The sequence below is a fragment of the Mesocricetus auratus genome, unplaced genomic scaffold, assembly GCF_017639785.1.
Source record: "Mesocricetus auratus isolate SY011 unplaced genomic scaffold, BCM_Maur_2.0 Super-Scaffold_100691, whole genome shotgun sequence".
NCBI lineage: Eukaryota > Metazoa > Chordata > Mammalia > Rodentia > Cricetidae > Mesocricetus > Mesocricetus auratus.
Window position 1 is genome coordinate 24315818 of NW_024429267.1, and position 24917 is coordinate 24340734.

The window sequence follows — 24917 nt, forward strand, 5'->3', positions numbered from 1 at the left end:
TCTGAGCATCAGCAGCTTTCTGTCTTCAAATGCACAGGTAAAGGCAAGTTAAACAATGTGTCAGCGAGTAGAGAGAGGTCAGGATTGAGAGTAATTCGTTAGCAGAAAGCTTAGAGAATTGCAACCTGTATTGTACTGGAATAGATGATGCCATTCTTGCTTAGTCTCTTCAGTCCCTTCAAGCTCAACTTAATCCTGGCACAAAGGGACAGCTGGAAGCAGTATTTCACTTTTATAGCTTTCAGAACGTTTCTTACAGTCTAGTATCTGGGGTTCTGCCCATGTTTGTTTTTACACCTCCTTGTGCTACACAGCAACCCTGAATTCTGCAGGCCAAGGGCAGAGAGTATGGGAGGCAAGTTCCAAAGGTTGACAGTGCCAGACTCTGCATATAAAGAGATGTCTCTCTTGTCTTTTCTCTTTCTTTCTTGGCGACAAGGAAAGTAATTTCTCTACAATGTCATATTTGAAATTCTGCCTAGCTTTTGCTAAAGATAAGAGAGTTTCCAGACCTAGAAGATATGGGAGGACACAATATCTGAGAACACAAGGCATGCTGGGAGGCATAATCCTCGTCTATGTATTTGGTTCTGGTAAGTGCCAACCCCTTACCATCATCTTTTCTCTACATCCTGAGTCTCAGCACATTCCCATAGTGATTGTATTTAAAGAAATAAAAGGAGAGGGGGGAAAACCCTTGAGATTAGTTGGTAAAATAAGAGAAATTGTTAGGCTTTCCAGTAAATGGGAAAAATGAGGGGGAGACTATTTGGACACATTTGTCTTCATACTCAACATCACATATGTGACATTATTACGGTAGAGTTATAAACTCTTTGCATGGGTTTTCTGAGCTGGGCTTCAATTGTCTAGTCTTGTTACCTACCACATATGCCCTGCTGTAGTTCTCGTGACTTTGTGCATGCTGTCTTCTGAACCTGAACTTGGCTCATCTGGAAAAATGCAAACAAAACTAGCCAAATTGTCACTCTTGGAGAACGATTTTGCAAATGTCAAAGTTAAGATGATAGTAAAAGCTTCTCATTAGAACTAAAATGTGAGATTTCGATATCTATTTAAATATATTGATAGCTGCCTTTGCAAAGTTCTTAATGTCTTAGATTATGCATACTTCAAACATATTTGATGTGTTACCTAGAGAATCGAGAAAACAGAACTGTGGATAATACAAAGCCACAGTCCTAGAACCCCTCATTCTATCCCCATCCTTTCTCATGCCACTGCTGAGAATTTTCAAATGCCTACCATTCTAGTCCTTAAGAAAATGTTGTCATCTTAGAGGTCTGTTATTACTCACAAATTATCTTCAGTTAAAAGTAAATCTCACAGTCACAGCTGCCCAGACCCATGCTGTAGCATTCATCTGACATTTATTGTATACCTAGTACTTGGTCAGACATTTTTTAAGGGTGGGGAATGTAGAGATGAAATATAAGCTTATAGTGTTGAACAACACCATTTTGAAAACAAACTGGTACCTACACTGCCTTCCACTGATACGTATTATTGGCACTATACGAGCTTGGTAACAAGACGCCTGATACTTAGAGTTGAGACTGGTGGAAGCCTCTCTTGAAGAAGTAATGGTATAACTGGGGTTTTGGACTGTTTGTTATTGTTGTTGTTGTTGGTGGTGGTGGTGGTGGTGGTGGTGGCAGTGGCGGCAGCGGCGGTGGTGGTGTGTGTGTGTATTGTTTTGGGTTGTTTTTGTCAACGAATCAAGTCCAAGTCCAGGAGACAATATACACAAGGTCATATGAAGTACATCAAGGCATGTATGGCAGGTGACAAGACCAGACTCTTGAGAAACCATAGTTTCCTAAGACTACTGAGAAGAGTTTATAATTCTGCTGTAGTAAGATGGCATCTGTGATTTTATGTCATTGGGTACATAGATAGAAATACTCCATTCTTTGTGTTTTATAAAGGTCTTTGCAAAAATCCTATGCAGAATTATTGCTGGAGGAAGGGAAATCCAGAGCTGATTAGAGGAAGCCAGAAGGTAAATAATGAGTCTTGGACTATGGCATCCATGATCAATAAACAAAGATATGAGAAGATGAGACACACGACAGAATTGTATCCCACTCTAGGTTGGGGTACCATGACTGAGGGTGAGGGAAAACCTACATAACACCCAGTAAATGATTATGACTTTGAAGAACCATCAGTTCCAGAAAGAGAGGAGCTCTCTTCTAGACTTGTTTCTTCTTAAGATTGTTTCCTCTATTTGAATCCCTCTTGTGGGGCAGATACCTAGCAAGAGGTACCCACTGGAAAGCAATTATCACTTTAATTACATGCATACTAATTAAAAACATGGAGTGAATGAGGCATATGATCAACGATGTAGGTGGAGAATTGAAAGAGTGGGATCACAGAAGCCAAGGGATAAAGGAGGGTTAAGAAGACAGACATGCTCAACAGTGTTCAGTGCAGAAGGCATGAGGTCAGATCAAGTCTGTTATCCTTACACAATAATCTCGTTGGGGTGTTGGCAACATAAATCAGCATGTGAGTTTTCAGATGTGATTGAAAGACCAGGTATGTTTAAAATGTGAGTATAGAATCTGTCTCCTCTTATGAGAACATCTCTCAAGTTTTAGAGACTTAACACAATTAAGACTTAATCTTAACTGTGCAACATGGCCAGTGGTCATCAGAATGACTGCTGATTACAGTCATGAAGGGGCCCAAACCAATGGAGAATCATTTTAGCAAACCACCTTATAGTTGCTTCAAGAAGAAAAAGAAATCCTTGTGGCACTTCCCAAACCTGCCTAGCCACTCTCACTTTACTGGTTAAGGTAAGTCTACCTAACTCCTCAAAATGTCTCCATATACCAAGTTGGCCTCTGATTAAACTATTTGCCTATATGAGTCCATTATATTTAAGTAAATAGAAATTATTTCCCATATGTGAGAGGGTACCTTGCAGCACCCCCAGTATATGCTCCAAACTGTATAATACTGAACCCTACATGTGTCCTATGCTTTTTCCCACATATACATATTTACAATAAAGTTTATTTTTAAGGCAGTCAAATAAGGTTAACAATAAAATAAAAGATTGTAACAATATGCGGTAGTAAACTATATATATATATATATATATATCTAGCATCTTTCAAAATATCTTAAATAGTAGATTCACCCTTCCTATGAGACAACATAGGTCTGACAAAATGAGATGAAATGGGGACAAAATGCATTGTGCCATAGCACTATGCTACTGCTGTGTATTCAAGTGTTATTTGAACACAAGAATGAAATACACAGTCAATCTGGCACCAAAGACAGCTTTGAAGTGACTAATGGGTAGGTAATGTATACCACGTGGACATGTTGGTAAGAGTGACTCACATACAAGGCAAATTGGAATGAGATGCTGTAAATTTCTTAGCACTATTCAAAATGACACATAACTTAAAACTTTTGAATCATTTCTGGAATCTTCCATTTAGTATTTCTTGACTGTGGTCTGCCATGGGATAGAAACCACAGCAAGTGAACTATGGAATATAGGAAACAACTGGATTTACTCATGCTTCCATTATTGCCCTAGTTTTGTGGGATCTGTCCTTGATTCTAAAGAGCAAGAATGTCCCCACCTGCTTCTTTTCTTTCTATAGGGTCAACTGGCAGAAAGAAATATATTCTACCCATGATACTCACTAAACAGTTGGTATCTCTAAGAAAAGACACTTTAGCAACAGTTTTAGAGGCCTCAACACCCTATCCTGGGGCACATAGGGCAATTTGTATAAGGGTTTATAAAAAGAATTGCAAACTGTGTTTCCCAATTCCCTGAGAGTGGGGGTGCTAAAAAGGCAGGAAATTGAGCAGCAGTGGCCCAGCTCTTGTGGAAACTCCATTCCTTTAGAGGTACCATGGTAATTGTGATTGTTTGCTTTCTGGGACTTGCACTGTCAAGTTCTCACTCTGAAAACTTATAGACAAAACTACCACCTATTTATGCACTAATTTCCATATGCAAAGAAGTTGCTACTGAGAATAAAGCCTCATCAAGGAAGGTCATGACTGAGATTGTTTTTTTTATCATGCCTGCTTCTCTACTTCACCTTCGTTCTCTTGTCTGACCCTCCAGGACCTTTGCCATTCATAAGTATATTGCCTCCCTTGGTTCAAAGTATAGTGTGGTGTGCAGGACATGTGTGTTAACTGGTTTCTATGTTAGAAACAGGAAACCTGGGTCTGTGACCATCTGAGTTGAGCAGCCACAGATATGCAGACCCTGCATGAGTCTGAAGGGAAAACAGGTGTGCTTGCATGGTAAGGGTTTCCATTATGCTCACAGCTTTAAATTCAGTCATTAAATTTTGAGCCAGGCAGAGTCACAAAAACCACCCACGCACAAAATAAATAGGTCAGACAAACCAAGGAGTGGGGAGAGCTTTTTGAAGAAAAAGGAGACTTTGTCAAGTAAAGTGTTTAATGAGAGCATGAGTGAGACAGAAAAGACAGCTAATGATTAAGGAAAAGCTAAGCCACTGCCTTTTGGGCGTGTCCTGAGTAAAAGCATCTTTGACTATGATCCATGGGAACCTACTAAGTCTTTTCCATACAGGCATGAAAATGCAGTTTTGTGTCTTGTTAGTTTCAATTCTTGATTCATGGTAGAAGAAGCCTCACAACCAGATAGTTATCATAAATAATTTCCCTCTGGAGTTGATTCCAGTTATCCTTTATCCATTTAGGGTCAGCACAAGTGAGACCACAAAAGAAGGGAAGGAGAGTGGGCCCTGGCAATCAGAAAGCCTGCTTTCTCTCAGTCACTGGCATCTGTGATTCTCTGGTAACTAGATGCAATCCATAGTATCAGCCCCCCAGCTTGAGGTGGTCTTACTTTGGAACAGTGTGGAATGTGACTGTGGGCAACATGTACTTCCAGGTACAGGCTGGGCCTATTAAGATGGTACAAAATGGAGAATCTATGAAGAAAGACATCAGGGGTATCCTAAGCAGAGCAAAGCACTCATTAAATGTGGCCATGAAGTCTTTAATGTATTGTCTGTTGTCACGTCTGCTGTGCGGCCTGTGTCCGAGAACGTGCGGAGGGTGTCGGGTATTGAAAAGACAGAGACTCGTTCAATGATATAAAGAGAACTTTAAACAGGCTCCAAAAAGGTTCAAGAAAACCTCCTAAGAAAAGCTCCCACCAGAGAAACTTCTGCTCTCTCCTCTACCCTCGCTGGTTCTGCTCTGACACCAGAGGTGGATGTGTGTGGGTTTTTGAAGGTGCGGTTAGTCTCTGGACAAGGTCGAGGTCAGGGCGGTTTCCGTGGGAAGGCCTTTCCCAGGAACTTATTGTATCATTTTTAGTAAACAGGTTTTTACTAAACATTGTCTTACAGCTGCCTACTCCCAGGCAGAAGGGGAAGTGGCCAGGAACTTATTGTATCGTTTTTAGTAAACAGGTTTTTACTAAACATTGTCTTACAGCTGCCTACTCCCAGGCAGAAGGGGAAGTGGGTCTCTGCTCAAGGTCTGGTGTTCCCACAATTCACCCCTTTTTATTTTCAAATGAGGCACTCCTGGCTTAGGTCAAGTAGGGTCACCCTCCCTTTCCCGTCTTTGGGGGACCTTGAACCCCTGTTTTAGGTGGGAGGGGTCTTCCCCACAGGTTGCCCGTCATCGGAGATACCCCAACCTTAAATCATCTGTAACCAACCTTCATGGCTATCGGGATTGCCATGGGCTAAGCTAAGCAATACTTGGTTACGGATCTCTTGTCTCTGGAACAAGGCACGTTTGAGCTCGGCATAAAGCCAGAATGCCTACCGCCACTGCCACCATTTCCAGGACCCCCATTGACATAGCGCCTCTCCATTACCATACCCATCACCAGATCTGGGCCATAACATTCTACCAGCCTTCGTCTGTTACAAGGGTAACCCGCATATGATTTACATTTACAATTTGATAAAGTTTCCAATCGTTTTAAGATCTGCTCAGGAAAGCATTTAGAAAGTGCACTTGCACAGATACATTAGGTACAATCATTGATGTTACACATGTAGCATTACGAAAAATATGAACAATAGTTGTCGCATTAGGACAAGTTGCATTTCTCCAGAAAAATACACTGGCCTAGTCGTGATTCCAGAAACAGGAACCATCAAGTGACCATGTCCTGTTCAAATACTGAAAAGAGGCTTTTGCCACTCATCATAGTCCATACCAATGTCCAAATGCTTTAAATGGGTCCTTTTTTCTCTGTTGGCTTTACGATGAAAACTCATGGGTCCAGAAGGTTGATGCAGCAGGTCTGTTGAGAAATTGGAAATCTCGAACCGACTGTTTTCTCTCTTTCTTGGGCTCTAGATTCGATGACATCAAGAATCAGGAACACTGATTTAGGAGATCTCACTCAAACTGGCTTAGGTAGGCTCCCATGGTCTCAGGTCCAGTTTTTCTCTGCTCCATGCATCTCACTAAATGGTCTGACAGTTGCTGAAGCTCTATTCCTTTCCTGCAAGAAAACACAAACATGCCCTCGACCCCAAATTAGGGTCTTCTCCACTGTCTAGTGTATGGATGTCTCCATTTGATCTGAGCAATGGTTGCTCAAGTTCCATCATGCCAGAATCTGTCTGAAGCTCACTGGCATTCACATTATAAAATTTTTAAATGAGGAGTGTATTATTTGATGAGTCATGTGGGGACTGGGGACATTATTCCCCCTTTTTTATTTTCTAAAAAAATTTTCTTTTTTGAACTGTTGAAGCTGGACCATAACAGTAGAAGGATTTGTCTACCCTCCTTGGTTAACTATCTAGGTAAATTGGGATTACTACTTAGATTATTTGTAGATGCCCATTAAACAGGACATATCCATTAAATATTTCCCAAAAACTTCTGAAAATCACTCAAAGATTGTAAACTATACTGTGTCCAAATAACTTTTGAAAATTATTTGAAGTCTGTGAGCAGTCTTTCCCAATCTAACCTGCAGAGCTCTCACTAGCTGACAAGGCCTCATTTGCATCTTAAAATTTTTTTTTAAAACATTAACAGACTGGCTGGATGTTCCTTTTGGCTATATTTAAAGCAATCTAGGTAGCTTCTTAACTATTTTTGAAGGGATTTAAGTATCCTTTTAATCATATAAGCAGTTCACACTCACGCATTCACAATCACATTTCATACATACCGGTGTGGCCACACCATACATTCAGAACATACATGCATCTTTCTGTCACCCTTTTTCCCTAGGTAATGATTAGTCTGTTGCAATGAAGCTCCCTTAATTGAAATCTATGTAAAAGAACAACTCCAGCCAATCCTTGAACTAAAAGGGTTAAAAAGTCCTGTATGTTCTTTATCATTCCTCCATTTGAGCTACAGTCATGGGGTACAGCCGTACCTACTCCTTGTAACTCTGTAGATGCAAGGTGGAGAGGCCAGGCTTTTGGCCAAAAGTTTTTAGAGATGACTCACAAAGTAGAATTTAAATGTAAACAAAATTTTTTATTCCATGTACCTTTGTCCTTTTTTTTTTCTTTACTTAATACCAGTACCTCTTTACTGTTACCAAAAAAATTTTTTTGAGTCAGGGTTTCTCTGTATTGTTTGAGGCTGTCAGTCCAGCCTGGCCTCGAAGAATAGTACTGGACCGTCCCAAGAGTAGTCCGACCGTGCCTGGGGGCAATGGCCCATGCACCCCAGTAGGGAGGGCCTGGATCCCCATTTCTGGTGTTAGGATTGCCCGGGCAGAGGGAGCGAGGTCCAATCCTGCACTCCCGAGGTGGCTCTAAGGAGGTCTGAGATATGAAGGGGTTGCTCTGGGGGAGAAAATGAGTCCTGCCACTGCCCAGAGCAGGGGTCATTGCCCCGTACACATTGGTTTTGGGGCCCTGGGGCGGGGCCCTCCTCCCGTTTCCCTGATTATTATTAGCAGAAAGGAAATTTCCCTCCCTGTCAGTTTTAGAGTAGCAGTTATTGGCCCAATGATATCCCCTTCGACAACGGGGCATAAACCAGGTCTCTTGAGACCCGTAGTACTATTTTGAGGGCGCTCTCTACGGAAGTGTCCCTCTCTACCACAGCTGAAACATGTTTTTCTCCCTCCCAGAGTAGGTCTTTCTTTCCCCACTTGGGGCCGAATGGCAGCAGCTAACACTTGGCCCTGGATGAAGTTCCCATCAATGTCCCTACAGATCCGGATATAGTCATTTAGACTTTTATTGCGATAGGGGCGAAGGGCTTCCTTACAATATTTATTTGCATTTTCAAATGCCATCTGCTTTATGACTGGCATCGCAGGCCCAATGCCCCCAAATATTCTTTCTGCTACCTGACTGAGACGGTCTACGAAGTCTTGAAAAGGTTCGGAAGGTCCTTGAAGGACTTTGGACAGATGATCCCCTCCTCCCTTGGAAGGCAATGCTTTCCAAGCCCCTTGGGCCGCTGCTGCCACTTGGGCATAGACTGCGATGTCATATTGCATTTGCTGCTGAATGGTGGCGTATTGACCACTTCCGGTAAGCATCTCCACATTTCTCTGGGGCTGTCCGGCCTGTGCATTTCTTTGGGCTGTCTGGCTGCATCTTTCCTGAAACTCACCTCTCCAAATCAAATAATCTCCCCCCGACAGAGCTGCTCTGCAAAGCTGCTGCCAATCGCCAGGTGTCAAATTAAGAGACGCAAAAGATTCCATTAAGGAAAGTGTAAAGGGAGCCTGTGCGCCATAATTTAAAGTTGCCTCTTTAAGTTGTTTTATATCCTTAAAATTTAAAGGGTTATGACGCCTAATGACCTGTCCAGAATTGTTCGGATCTGGAACTTCCATTACTGGGGCCACCACCGGGCAGCATTGGACCCCTCCTCTGGGTCTTCCCTCCAGGTCCGAGAAGGACTGGGTTATCTCATAGGAGGAGTCCCTTTTTTCAGAGTATGGGGAAGGGTTTCTCTCCCTGTCCTGTCTTTCCTTAATTAGAATCTTTTTTAGTTCTTTTTTAAGGGCCGTGATCTCAGCAAGTAATCATTCCTTTTCAGACTGTGACGAGTCTGAGTCTGAGCTACTTCCATTTTCTAGGTCTGATAGAGAAGGATATAACCGATTCTGACCGGAGTCCTTCTTTTTGGGTCGTGCCCGGAGATGTCTACCCGTTTTTTTGTTGTTACTAAGAGACTCCTCCTCATCCTCACTAACAATGGAGCCTCTAGTTTCAATCACGGTCTCTTCATCATCACTCTCTGCCCCTGAACTCAAGGAGGCTTGAGTCTCAGTCTCTTGTAACTCTAAAAAAGCCTCTTTTGTGTCCTGAACTACCTGGCGGTGACGAACCTTATCTGTCAAAAGTGCTCCCCTCACTAATCTCCATAAGGAGAATGTCGTAGGGGGCAAGGACTCAGATCCCTCTTTTCGTAAAAGTCTATGAAGATCACGGCGAACCTCCTCCCAATCTGGAATATTTAAGCTTCCCCCAGTAATGAACCATGGACTGGCTCGTTCGATCGATTTTAGAAAGCCTTCTAGGGTTTTAGACTTGACTGCAGTCCCATGTTCTTTAAGTAACTTTTTTAGTTGATACTGCAATGATTCTAGCTTCCCGGAACTATTCCCCATAGTTTCTTAACCCCGTCCACTTACCTCGCTTTCACGATCTCAGTGGGACCTCCAATTGTCACGTCTGCTGCGCGGCCTGTGTCCGAGAACGTGCGGAGGGTGTCGGGTATTGAAAACACAGAGACTCGTTCAATGATATAAAGAGAACTTTAAACAGGCTCCAAAAAGGTTCAAGAAAAACTTCCTAAGAAAAGCTCCCACCAGAGAAACTTCTGCTCTCTCCTCTACCCTCGCTGGTTCTGCTCTGACACCAGAGGTGGATGTGTGTGGGTTTTTGAAGGTGCGGTTAGTCTCTGGACAAGGTCAAGGTCAGGGCGGTTTCCGTGGGAAGGCCTTTCCCAGGAACTTATTGTATCATTTTTAGTAAACAGGTTTTTACTAAACATTGTCTTACAGCTGCCTACTCCCAGGCAGAAGGGGAAGTGGCCAGGAACTTATTGTATCGTTTTTAGTAAACAGGTTTTTACTAAACATTGTCTTACAGCTGCCTACTCCCAGGCAGAAGGGGAAGTGGGTCTCTGCTCAAGGTCTGGTGTTCCCACAGTCTGTAGGTGAAAACGTCTCTCTTAAGTTTTCAGGTGAAATTGCTTATGAACATTGCCAAAGTGCTGTGACCACCCCTGCTCCTAGCCCCCTTCTCCCAGTCTTCCTCAAGCACAAGGAGAATTCCGCTTATGGAGTATCACAACTCAGACTATTCCCAACCACCCTTTCAATTAGTGTAACCAAAGGAACAGAAGTAGAAAGAGAACCAGGAAATTGTATTGATGTCCCAAACTCATTCAAAACAGATTGAGTTCATGCTGTCACTGCTGTGTTTCCGACGTTTTCCACAGAAGCTCAAAACCTCAGGTCTGAGAGGAAGCAGAGGAAAAATGCAATTGGAAATCTGTGGGAAAGGAATGTGAGCCACTCTTGGACTCACATTACTATACTACTGCTCAGAACTGTTGGAAGAGGGTTGGTCCAAAGTGTGATAGGGGATGCTTGGTGCTACTGGTGTGTAAGAAAGGGTAAAAGTTTTCTAACTCTGTCTAGTGTCCCAAGGTATCACTACAAATTCCAGTGGCGGGTAAACAGCTCACGCAAGTTAATAGCTACTTACAAAGCACTACTGTGACTAATAAAGCCCTCAGACCCATTATTCAATTTGTTTGTTCCATGACGTATTTTGACTTTAGACACTGACATACAAAAATAACCTACTGTGAACTCAGACTGTTATTTTAAATTTGAGGTTACTTTTGCCAAAGCCACAGAGATTTTAGAGAAAAGTCCTCATTAGAAGAAGCAACATGCCACACTCCAAGTCACTTGAGATACCCAGTCTTCCACTATCTTGCAGCTCTGAACAAACAGAACAGGAGCTGTGTTTCCGGGTAGAGTCCTCATGAATATATGCTACCCTCCCACTTGAATCAACATGAAAGCCAACCATGTAGGACATACACCTGTAATGCCTTAACATCCTAACCTTCGAAATTGTCTCATTCCATCTACAAATTAGATGGAGTGGCCCACTGTAACATGTAGTTTTCCGGTCAGTCGCCTGGACCCTGTTGCAGTTTCAGCCCCCAAATAACACACAGGGCACTATATTAATTTCGAAGCTGTTGGCTGTTTGCTATGGTTTCTAATTGGCCAGCTCTAACTTAATCATTGACTCATGATCACTAATATATATTTTTATAGGGACTTATTTTTCTGTGAACACCAGACTTGTGTTCCCTACTCCAGGGATCACATCTCAACAATGACCTTCACAACATTTCCCAGAATCCTCCTAGATTCCTAGTCCCAACTATCTTGCTTCCCTATTGGCCAACAGTGCTTTATTCAACAACCAATAAGAGAGATATATTTACAGAATGACATCTCCCATCGTAGTCAAATTATATATAACAGAACAGTTATCAAGCAAGAACTATAGTTACAATATTTTGTCCATTAACATCAAGTAAGATTTAAAGAAAGTATTTCATCATCTATCCTACCTGTGTGAGTCTAAAGTCTTATATGTAGCTTATCTTTTATCATAACTAAGGAAAACTGTAATTACAACTATCTGTCTTCAACTCCATCAAAGACCACAAAAGGATAATATATAAACACTAGAATTGACAGAGACATCTCGCTACCTGGACAGTCACCTGAAGTTCCTCAGTAACGTTGAGGCATCCATCTTCAGCCCATAGGCCACAGTGTGTCTGGAAGACTTCTCAGCAAAGCAGGAAATTTTAAACTGTCCATCTGTATTGGCAGTTTATCAGTCATTTTTCTGTGTCCTGCAGAATGTCTGGCAGACTCTTCCATGAAGCAGGAAGTAATTTTGAGAATACTACACTCTCTTTCCCTACTGATGATATAACAGGATAGTTTACATCTGTTAGTGTTAGTTTTCAGTTATTTCAGTTATTGGGATTGGAAGGAGGTGTTCAGACTTGGGCATCTCTTTCAGATAAGTTTAGGATTTAGATGAGATAGATATGTTTAGTTTAGGATATAAGTAGATTATAACTTGCTCATCACCTTCTATGTATATATGTTGAATATGATTGAGCTTTGTATCAAGTTTAAATCTTTTCTTTAGACTAAAAGAGGAATTGTAGGGAGTGATTTTATGTATCCATAAGAGCTGACTACTCCCGCGTGGGTGTGTTCACATTAAATATGGGTAAATAGACCTAGGGGGAGGGGACTCTCTCTTTCTTTGGGTTTCAGTTTCGACCTGGAGAGCAGTGTGCAAACCTTTGGTTCTTGGCTTTCTTAGATTTTTCATGTAAGTGGTTTCTCTTTCAATAAATATCATAGGACATCCTGAAATTTGTGTAGTTTAATATTTCTGCTTCAGGCCACAACTTTACTCCCAGCACTGGGAGGTAGAGGTATGTGGATCTTTGTGAATTGGGCCCAGCCTGATCTACAGCGTGAGATCCAGGACAGCCAGGACTACACAGAGAAACCCTGTTTCTAAAATAAAATAATATAAATAAATAAATAAGAATTTAACTTAGCATCACAATCACAATTTGTGTTTTGTGACATACATTTTTGTTGTTGTTCTTACTGTAATATATTATCAGTGGTAGTCACATCTGTTTTTCCATTTCCTGCATTAACTCAAGAGTTAATCCTTAAGAAGTCAGTGTTTTACAAGGAAAGAGAGTTCATCAAAAGAATGCTGTAAATATTTGATCCAAGCCCAATGTAACCTTCCTTTGGGTAGACCTTTTAAAGCCAGGAGTGGCAAACCCCCTTCATTCATCAGCACACTCAGAAATCCCTAAACACCAACGGACAACATGGCAAGAAGTGATGACAGAGACAAAAATCAGAAGGCAAAGTTACTGTTCTTTTTGTAACCATAATTTAATTAAAAAATGAAGGAAATAAAATAATCTATAGATTAAAATATCAAATATCTCCTATAGTATCAGGTCTTATACAGATAAATGTGTCCTAAAACTAAAAATAAATTTTAGAAGACACATGAGCTGATTGATTCTTCTCTGTCATCCAAACTGTTTAGTTGGACAAAGAGCATGGAATGGTTACTTTCTATCTTTCAGTACCTCTCTTTTTAAGGGAGTTTCTGGTTTTGTCAATGTGTTTTCTTGCAAGTTTCAAAAGCTAATGTTTTTGTTATTGAAACGATTTATGTTTATAACTTAGTAGAGAGGACAAAGATCATAAGAAATTTCCCATATCATCAAGGCACTGAGTAAACAAAAGGAATTAACAATAGTCAAAGGCATACAATTATCTAAAAATGGACCTAATTTAATCCTGAAACAAACTTTAAGATACATATTATTATCTTCATGCAGAATAGGAGAAAATGGGGTTTTCATGGAAATAAAGTAATGTGCTGTGGTGTCCAGCAAGTGGTCATTGGGGCCTGAACATGTGTGCCCTGCTCACCACCCTATACAACCCAGTCATGGGAGGTCTGCATTTTAAGATGATGTTGAATTACTGACTCCCCCCAAGATACTGATGGTTATGTTAGCAGTAAGGACATGCTTCAGAAGAACTCGGTGAATTTGCATATAGATGTGAAACTCAGATTTGCATATGTGAGTCATAAAGCCAGTCAGAAGCAAAACTGTTGAGTTGGCAGACATGTCTTGACTGCCTCCACCCTGTTTTCCCCTGAGGCACTCTGACGCCTTGCTGATGCCTGGTTCCTTTGGCAGCCCAAGTCCCTCCTACCTTGCCTCCTGTACAACAGGCTACTTTGTATCATAATTACCTGTGTGTCCTCCTCACCAAAACCTCCAGCAGACTAAATGTAAGACACGGAGTGTCTGTCTCATTTCCCTCTTCCTTATTGTACTGAGCTCAAAGGAGCATGCTCAGAGAACATTTGTAGAAAAAAATTTGTGACCACAGACTGGACCTCACTCTCTCCCCCTAACTAAAGTATCTAAGCCCTGCATTAGTCACTATACAGTTCTCTGAGCTTTACTTCTTAATGTGACAAATCAATAACATTCTGTTAGCTCATGAGGAGATAGTGGGCTGACTCTCTTGGATCTTATAAAGCAGTATTGCTGTATACACCAATAAGTACGCAGAAGACTAAATACCCAATCTTGCCTTGTGCCTGTTGGGTTACTTTAAATGTGAGGACTTAAAAGGGGTAGTATCTTGATAAAAGTGAATATAGAAGAAAACATTGCTTCTGGGCAATCCAACATGTCGGTACATACTGAGTGCTGGTTAACAGCAGAAAAAGGGGGTAACCTGAGGTCACACACTTGACATAAGCCATCTTATTTGGTTCTCAAAAGGAACCTAGAGTTGGGTATTATTTTTATGAAAGGGAAGAGGGTACAGAGATGTGTTATCCCACTGACAGACATGAACTAACCATCCAGAAAGATTCCATTTTGGCCTGGCAGCAATCTTCTTATTGTCTGAATTCTTCACTGTTCAAGGTTATTGTCTAGACAGCAGCTGGAGGATTGGAGACTATTACAAGGAAAGTTTGCCACAAGATAGGCACTGTAAACTTTTTACGGGACAGACAAGAACCTTGAGACAAAAGGAAAACAAAACTCATTTGGGGCACCATTGCTAAAGCTTTGGTTGTGATCCCATTTGATAACCCCATCAGGGACATCCCTTCCCTTGCCATAGAAAGCATTCACCGGGGTTCCAGGATTGTTCCCGAATCTGCAGCAGCCGCAGAAATTTAGGCATGGATGGTCCTACAGCAGCAACTTCAGGGAAAACCACATTTGATAAGAAAGTCACTTCATAGCCCCAAGCAATTTTGATTCCAGTTAAAAATCACAACACAAGCACCAAAAGTTGAAAGAAATTTGTGGTGGATTGGTTGCGTAAAAGTAGAAATATAAACTATGGAACAGAGGAGAATCCATCTGTCTAAAAATAACCATGTTACTTTGGTGGCTCTTTAATCCGTTTCTCAGATTTCTCGGTCTCTACAATTGTCACGATGACACCCAGTGTTTAAGATTGCGGGAGAATTATTGGGGTGACGTAAAGAAATCACACAGCCATGGTTTGGTGAATTACGGCTCCTGTTTTGAAATGTATGAATATGACAACCAGTTCCCAGCTCATTAAGAGGCATTCATACTGAAAAGCCTCAGTCAGTTTCTGGTAACCAAATAATGAAATTTGGATCCCGGGAGGGAAGAAATTCAATCTCCTGTGACTATCTTGAGGGCAGAGAGCTTTGAACATAGTCAGGGGGTCTATGAGCTGACTAATCACATGCTGAAAACCTCTTATATGTCAACCTGGGAGTGAAATTTGAGGGCTTTGGCAAGGCAAGGCTCTCGTTTTGGAAATGCATTATTTCTTTTATGACTGAAAATAATATGTGTTCTTTTTCCATACTCTGGAAAATATTTTCAACCTTTATGTTTTATGTGTTTGTTTATATATTTGCCATTGTTTTGAGGGTATAGAGTGCAGGGACTCACACATACTAGGCAAAGGCTTTGTCACTCAGCTATAACCCCACAATTTGAGCCACTTTTCTTTCCTTTTTTACTTTTTATTTTGAGACAGTTTCTAAATTTTCCAAACAGGGTTTAAACTCATGTTTCTGTTGCCTCAGCATCCTGAGTAGCCAGAATAATAGGACTCTGTTGTTGGATATAACTTCTTTCTTTTATAACTAGTATATTGATTTTAAACAAATGAATTTTGTTATGACACTTTCATACATGTACCAGGATATACTAGAATGATGTTTGAATGATCTTTAAAAATATATAAGGAAAAAATGGAAATCATTCCAAGTCCCAGTGTTAACACTGGGTTTGTGTCCTAACTTTTCTCTTATGTCTTGGGATCTGAATATATGTTGTGCATTTGCTTATAAACATATGGCACATCCATTTTTCTATTTATCACGCATAAAAATATTATAGCAAGCAATTCACACAAACACTTTGTGACAATTAAACAATTAAAATTTTTTATGAAGCAACATTTGAATCTTTCTTAAGATTTAAGCATGGGCATTAAAAAGAGCAGAGCGTCAACTAGAACAGGCTTGGGTTTCTCAAGATAGATGCCTAAAACCTTCTTTTGAATAAGATTTCTAAGGCTTGTCTTATGTTATATTTTATGACTTTGTTACATTTCATTAAATGCAATTTCAAATGGAATTTTAATTGTCCTTAATGTGATTTTAAATATCAACAATTAATGCCATTTGCATAGGGTTAATGCATATTTCTGATAATTATCTAAAATAATTTTATTTCCTATGATAATATTTCTTTTAATTTGCTAGGTAAAATGCAATATGCAAACTCATAGATTTTGGTACATATTTCAATACTGTCTTCTAATGTACCAATTTTGATTATTTTACTCAAAATCTACCTCTAAGTATTATCATAAAGTCCTACTAGTTTACTAAGTTTAAAAAATGTCTGCCAAATTAATAACATTGTATGTTTCTCTTCTCACATGGGACTTCAAGCATCTTCATATATGTGTTGAACATTTGTTTTTACATTTTAGAGCATTGTCTGAGCACATGATTTTCTCATTACTCAACTGGTCTTTAGAAAAAATATCAAATGCTTTGGAAGAGTTCTGGAGACATATAAGGCATAAATCATTTGCCAATATACATATTGTAAAGAGTTTCCCTATTTATCAAACTTTACATCTTTTCCTTAAAGGGTTTTAATTTTTAGCATACATAAATTGAGGCACTTTTTATTTGGTCAGCTTGATCAACCTTTCCAGAACTAAAACAGAAATATTTTCCTAAGATAAATAACTTTAACGGGTATAAAATCATGCACTTCAGCTATTATAAAGATGTAAACTAAACATCCTCATTCTAAATTACTAAAAAGTATGTCTAACTTCTTAGAGGATTGTCATCAAGATGCTATCTTTCTGAAGTATAGTCATCAAAACACTATCTTCTGAAGTCCAGTCTTTATGGACACAGAGAAATACACCTGTTGAGGGAAAATAATAAACATTTACAGCTCTGGTGTAAGAAAACTAGAGGTGATGGCAAAATAAATAAAATCAGCTGACCAGCACCATTCTTATAGCTAACAGTACAGTCTACCAGAATGATAGAAGCAGAAGTCCAAGTGGAAAGGTAAATATACATAAGTTAAAAACTACTTCAGGGTTGACAGAGCTGCCACCTGGGCCATGGAGACATCTGGACCAGGCTGCAGCAGATGACCATGTCATGATCCATGGCCCTACTGCCTGGCCTGGAATGTGTTGATGTCCATTGCCCCTGTTACCATTGTAGACAGTGAGAAAACCAGAGCTCTGGACAGAACCCTGAGGCCATGTTGGTGTCTGAAGGTCATGCAGATGCCATGGCCTCAGTATTAATGTTAGGACTATGTTGTCATTAGGGTTAGTGTTAGTCTTAGGGTTAGTGTTAGATCCAGGTTTAGGTTCAGCATTAGGACTGGTGGCATGATGTTAGGGTGACAGGTAGCTTTGGTTAGATCAGAGCTGGTGTTAGCCTTATACTGATAAGTCTTGGTGTAGCATTTGTGTAGGGATACATTTAATGTTAGTCAGTCATTGAATTCATGGTTAGTTTTAGTGTTTAGGTATATGTAGAGTTGATTTTTGTTGTTTTCGTTTAAATAGCATTTTTAGGTTGGTTGTGGTAGTGCAATACTTTAACTCCAGTAAATAGGAGGCAGAGGCAGGTAGATCTATGTAATATACATAGTGAGTTCCAGGATAGCCAAGACTACATAGAGAGAGTCTATCTAAAAAAAGGTTTTACTACCAAAGAAAGTATTATTGCAAATGTATGGTTCTTAACAGCATATAAAATAACAAAATAAATAAACACATTGGAAGTCTTTTCTTTTAGTAATCAAATGTATCTGTAACAACCCATGCAAAAGCCAAATACAAAATTAAAGCTTGATTCACAAATTAGATCCAAATTATTGCAAAAGTCAAATCTAAGATATTAAATATTTTAATTGATAATTTATTATATTTTTTCGAGACAGAGTTTCTCTGTATTGTTTTGGAGACTGTCCTGGAACTCGTTCTGTAGACTAGGCTGGCCTCGAATTCACAGAGATCTGCCTGCTTCTGCCTCCTGAGTATTGGGATTAAAGGCATGAACCAGATAATTTATTATATTAACCAATAAAGACAAATTTTAATATTGAATTTGTGCCTCAAATGGTGATTGGGGAGGTTTTGCATGACCACCAGTTGTTGTGGAAAGAAATAAACAGGAGTAGACTATGCTCATGGGTATAGAATGCCAAGGAGAAAGCCAGTCATGATCTCTATTCTGCTCTATATAATGTGTACTTCCGCCAACACCAGGAATGGATGACATAGCATGTGTCACATGAATGAAAAAGAGAGGAAATAGCACAACATTTTAAGAGTAAAAAATTCTCACATTTTCTTCTTTCTACCTCATTTTCAGGGTTAGGCAATGTTAGATCTATAATGGATGGGATAAAGGTTGGGTCTTTCTTCATCCCTCCCCCTCTCATGGATAGTGCTATTATAATGGAATACCTTTTGGGTGAGCCAGTAATTGGCATTCCTCCATGGCTTCTGCATCATCTCTTGTCTCTAGGTTCCTGCCCTGTTTGAGTTCCTGTCCTGTCTTCAATGATGAACAGTGATACAGAAGTGATTTAAAAGCCAAATAATCTCTTTCTACTTAACTTGCTTTTTGTTTGTTGGTTTTGGTGTTTTATCACAATAATAGTAACCCTAACTAAGACAAGTTGGTACCAGGCAAGGCATATTGCTGTGATGACCTCACTTTGTTCTTTTGGGGAGGATTGTGGAAGGACTTTGGAATTTTGTGCTAGAAAAACGATTGAGTGTTGAGAGCTCAGTGAGCTATTCTGTAGGAGGTTGGAATATAAGCATGTTGAGGGAAGTGTAGATGATGGAAGCTGGCTTGTGAAGTTTCAGAGGGAAGCAACGACTTTACTAGCCCTTTTTTGTGACAAATATGTGGTGTCTAGTCAGCTGGAGCTGAACAATCAGCTGTGATTAACAAGAGACTAGTCCACTAAAGTAGAACCTTTAACTTACTGGGGCAATGGATGCTGGTCAGCTGGAGCTGAGAAATTAACAGTTATTAGGAAGGGACTACTACCACTCAGGGGATATCTTTTGGGAAGTATTTGTGGAGAGTCAGCACACAAAAGCTGTGTTCCAGAAGTGGCCAAGATTGTGCCTCACGCTGGCACTGGAACTTGGTAGTGTAGAAGTTATCCAGGTGGTACTGGTTTTGAAGGCATAAGGGCATCATGGAGAGCAGCTGAGGCTTGGCACTGTGAAAGACCAGTAGACACCACTAGTGAAGGTGCAGCCTCAGTAGCAGTTGGAGGCCCAGAATTGGCTTAGTACCATGAAGAGAGCCTAAGAGAGGCTAGTGGTGAACGTGCAGCCCAGTTATACCAGAAGACCCTAACATTTTGGAGATACCATTACCATGGGATGACCACCAAGAACAGTGTCAGTGGTGGGTGGGAGCTTGTAAAAGCTAGAAGACAAATGTGTGTCCTGTAGAGATCAGAGCTAGAGAAGTGATCCAGTCACCTTGGAGAAGACTGGAAGATCATGAGTAGATCCCAGACATTGGACATTGTGTTATTTACATTGTTGGAGTTCTGATTTTGCTTTTATCTGATTGTGACTGTGCCCTGGTTCTTCCTTTTGAAGTAAGAAAGTAATTCATTTATAGGAGCCCACAGTTGAGAGACTTTAAACTTTAAAAAGAGAGTCAGATATTTTTTTCAATTTCACAGAGAATTGAGATTTAAAACAACTGGATAACTTTGAAGGAACAACTTTCAATGGATTTGAAGTTATAAAGTCTGTGGAACCAAATTTAAGTTTTTGATGTGAGATATTAGGGATGAATGAGGGTGGAAAGGTTATGGCTTAACAAGTGATGTGTTTGTGTGTCAAATAAACAAGGGGGCCATTTTGCTGGATAGTTTTATGTCAACTTGGCACAAGCTAAAGTCATTTGTTATGAGGAAAACTCAATTAAGAAAATCCCTTTCTAATATTGGACTGTAGACAAACCTGTAGAGCATTTTCTTAATTAGTGATTGGTGGGGGAGGGCTCATCTGATCAAGCATTCTATAAGAAATCAGGTTTAGCAAGCCAGGAAGAGCAAGTCAGTAAGCAGCACTCCTCCATAGCTTCCTGCCTCTAGATTCCTATCCAGTTTGAGTTCCTGTCCTGACTTCCTTTGATGATGAACCATTATATGGAAGTATAAGCCAAATAGGCCCTTCCTCCTCAATTTGCAGCACATCTCTGCTTGTTAGAGGAGAACTGCTACATAGGAATTCAAAGACATTTTCCTAATGCCCAGTGCTGAGTCTGTATCAGATGCCTGACACTATGCTGAAGTATTTACACAGATTATCTTACATGATGTCACTGATATACTATATCTCTTTTACATGTGGGAAAACTACAGTCTACTCATTTACTTTGATCATGGTGTTCCATCGCAGCAAGAGGAACCCTAACTAAAATGGATTCTAACATGGCATCAGTGCACTTCAGAGGGATGTGAGAAGGTGTAATGAGAATTGTGTTGACCATACAGCAGCTGCTGAGGAAAGGCCTGCTCCCTCCTCCCAAAGTCTTCTGTACCTTACTTTTCCCCCAAGGTAATATAATCACATTGCTGGAGTTATGACCATTACCCAAGGATCCAAGGATATGATCTAGGCTTGATTGATGACAAACATGAACCCCTTTCTTTTGAATACCTACTATCTGCCATCACGTATTCCCATGCCAACCTGCACTGCTCCTTGAGAACCCTGCTAATCAGTTCTCAGATAATGTTTATTCCTTTATTCTTCTGCCAAGAAAAGGAACACAATCTCTTCTATTTAACTCACTTTATTGGATTCTACCCTGAAAATGCTTGCTGTCTTCTAATTAGTTTATTTGGTACAGAGTTCTGATGCCTGCAGCCAGTCACACAATGCACATCTATGAGGTGCTGGAAAACTAATCAAAGCTTGAGCCCATGATAGGAAAGTAAGGGCTTCTGTATATGGGCCTTACCACAACTGCACCTCAAACTCATCACTCACAGACACACAGGTTCCTTCCTGCATGTACTCAGAAAGCCTTTTTGCTTTCATCACAATTGCAGATGTGAATGGAACAGCGTGTTACTACCTTTGGAAGACATATTAATCCAGTTTGCTGAGACCGTGACTGATTTTATCTGGTATCAATTATTGGGCAACAGAAACATTAAGATGCAGGCACATCTTTTCCTGTAAGTAGTGGGTGTGACTAAAGCAATAAACCTGAATCATTTCTAAACATGACTACCACTTTGGAAGCTTGCTCTTGATTACAAAAATTATCAGCTCAAGGGAAAGTTTTGCCAGGTTGGCACCCTTTCCACTGACTATACTATTCTTCCCCTCACCCTCCCCCCACAGCTTTTAATTTAGGCTTCACACCACACCTCTCATTTCATAATGATTTGAAACAATGATGATATCATTAGGAGAGAGAAACAATACACACTGTCTGTGGTAGTCCAGACTTTTCAAAAGCATAAAGAAGGAGAAAATTTTTACTCAACCTTCAGGAAAGTGGAGAGGCAAGATGCGCACTCAGTCAGATTAGATCTTCTTGCTGTATCAATGGCTTCTCATTCCTGCAGAATGTTTTCCAAGAAGGCTTATCTCCTGTCTCATGAGGAGCACATCTCTGTTTGTTAGAGGAGAGCTGTGACATAGGAATTCAAAGATGTTCTCCTAATGCCCAGTACTGAGGCTATATCAGATGCCTGACACTGTGCTGAGTGATTTACATGAATTATCTCCCATGACATAGCTGATATTATTATGTCTATTTTACACTTGGGGAAACTACAGTCTAGAAAGATGACATCACTGATAAAATACAGAACAAGGATTTGAATGAAGTCACACTAAATTGAGAGCTACATTCTTAATTGTGGTTCTCAGTTTTGACAGAGAGAAGTGATTCTTCCAAGCCAGAATTTCCACGATCCTTATGGTCTGCTGAATATGCAATACCTATTTTCCTGTTAAGTTCTAGGTTGGAATATGTTGACCAACAGAGTATAATGTATTCATAATCCCACTTATAGACTTTCCAGCCATAAAGTCCTCATGAATTTGTACAAATACATAGATTTTAAATGGCCCTGTCTTTAGTGTAAAAAGGTAGATCAACACACAGCATTAGTCATACATGTGAGTTAATAGAACTACTAACTTCTTACAATGTTTACAATTCTGGTAAATTTTTCCTTTTCAAAAAAATATCAGATACTGGTACTCAAAAATATACTGATGAAGCCTATTCATGGACTGAACATTGCATTTTTTATGGTGTCCCCCATCTAAAGTGCAGATATCACCAGCACAGTAATATATGGAGTCATGAATAATCTTATGTAAGTAGTTTTATTATACTCTTCAGTTCTCATGAACCAAGAAATCTTTGAAGAATGCACAATGAGTCTCAGACCAGAGCAAAAATATCCAATACATGAGTAGAACTTGCCTCAAATTGGGGAGTAAGGATTCACATTGACCATCATGCGCAGAGCAACAATGCTTCTAAGCACAGGCAACTGTTTCTGTGTTCTAACTTAAGAGAGAAATACTTGAAATGCAGTGCTGATATACAAGTGAATTTTACAAGTTATTTATAGCCTTTCGATATTTGTATAAACAGTATTCTTAGATTCTATTCCTAATGGTTCTTTTCTTTGTAATAGGATATACCAGGGTATTGTTGAAGCTTTCCTGGTAAATACAAGGACAGAGTTGGACTGCTACTTCTCGAGATGTGGAGTAAAGCACTACAGAGTCCCCAGAGAGCTCATGAAGAGCAGAAGACCCCATCCTCCTCCAGCAATGGAGAGGAGTGTCAACCCATGACTGAGACATATGAAATTTTACTTCCACCTGTGTTGGGGAAGTCCTGTGTATATGTCAATAAAGCACTGTCTGGCCAATAGGAATCTAGATAGGTGGGGCTAGGAATCCAGGAGGATTCTGGGAAGGAGAAACACAGGAGAGTTCAAGATGTAACCGCCATGGGGTAGGAATCCCGGAACTATTCTCCGGTAAGAGACATACTTAGATTAACAATTATGGGGTAATTACTTAAGTCAGAGCTAGCCAGTAAGAAACAAGCAAGGCCAACAGCTTCATAATTAATACAGTGTCTTGTGTGTTATTTGGGGACTACAATGTGGCAGAGCCCAGGCGACTGGCGGGTGATATACCAAAGCAGCTAGCAAAGAAAAAGCTTCTCTTTACACACCTGATAATATGAAATATAATTTCCCTGATGATACAGTATCAAAAATGAGGGAAAAGATACAAGATTTAGAGTATTGCAGCAATTTTGAAAGGACAAGATTTCAATAGAAGAGTCTTCATTATACTAGCAACTTCAGAGATAACAAATACAATAAAAGATGCAATTACTAGATCCATCCTAAAGAAGACAAGTACACAAGCAAACAGCAAGGTAGAAAATGATGAGAATTACCCAAGAAGAACAAACAAGAAAATAGAAATACCGGGTCAGAAGACATCAGAAGCCAGTGAGACTAAAACACAATCTGACACTGGTGTCACTAAAATTGTGGAAGGATAGGAGTGAGTAGGTGTTTCTGAAAAAGCTTGAAGTAACTAAAGCTGGAAGATTCTCAAATTTGACAAGAGCCATAATATAAGGATCTGGAGAGTTTTTATCAAGCCTTCAGCAAGATAAATCAAAGGAAATTTACTTCAAGGCATACCATGCCCAAACTTTTGAAAACTAAAATCTAAAGGCTGAAAGAAAACACCACCATCAATGAGTAAAGCAATTCAGAAGCTTGTGAGTTTATTTTTTTCAGAAATCAAAAAGGCCAGAAATAAGTACAATGTATAAAATTTCGTGAAGAAAATAATCACCAATTCTGAATTTTACACTATTGGGTGAACAGCTCTTTTTCTGTGGAGATGCAAACAAACATCTCTTCTTCCAAAATTAGCACCAATGACAAAACAAAGAACAGTTTCACCCACATTCAACTGGTCTCCCACTAAATTGTGTGTGTGTGTGTGTGTGTGTGTGTGTGTGTGTGTGTGTGTGTGTGTGTGTATTCACAGGCCAACTTTGTGGAGTCAGTTAAACTCAGATCACCAGGCTTGTTCTGTATGGGCCTTTACTATCTCATGAGTTTTTTGGAGTTTCTTACAGAGTATGGTAAGAGAATACTATGTCAGTGCAAAAATGCAACTCTAACCTCAAAGGGGACCAGAGAAAGTTTTTTTCCATGAAGTCAAACATGACTATCCGTGGCTCAAGAATACAGATTCTGGTTACCCCCATTTCCATGTTCCTATGTGGTAACAGTCTCATGAACTACTTAAAGACTCAGAAAGCAGAAATTCATAAATCATGAAACATTTCAAATACAGTTGGAAATTCAGGTGTGTTCTTCTATTATAGTGAAATATAAAACTCTTAACTAGAGGCCTCATATGTTATTTGATGACATGCTCAGTCTTTTGGTTAGTGGAAGCTAGTGTTACATGCCAAAGGTTTCACCAGTTAGTCACAAGGATTTTAGACAGACATACAGGTGAACAAGAAATTGCTATTAAGGGGACTAAAGCTAACCCAAGATAAATTGAAAGTAGACTCTTAGACATGCAACCTTCCAACCTTACTGCTATCACTAATGATCTAACCAGTCAATTAGCCTTAAAAGAGCTTCAATGGAAAGCGACATCTTTTTTTATT

At 39.9% G+C, this 24917-nt stretch overlaps 1 long non-coding RNA gene across 1 annotated transcript; it reads left to right on the forward strand.

Annotated features, from left to right (window-relative positions):
- Positions 1 to 418: 418 nt before the first annotated feature.
- On the forward strand, positions 419 to 23194 carry LOC121137644. The gene is made up of 3 exons (XR_005874934.1): positions 419 to 593; positions 21277 to 21405; positions 22891 to 23194. It is a non-coding gene; the product is annotated as an uncharacterized LOC121137644 (long non-coding RNA).
- The last annotated feature ends 1723 nt before the right edge of the window (positions 23195 to 24917 follow it).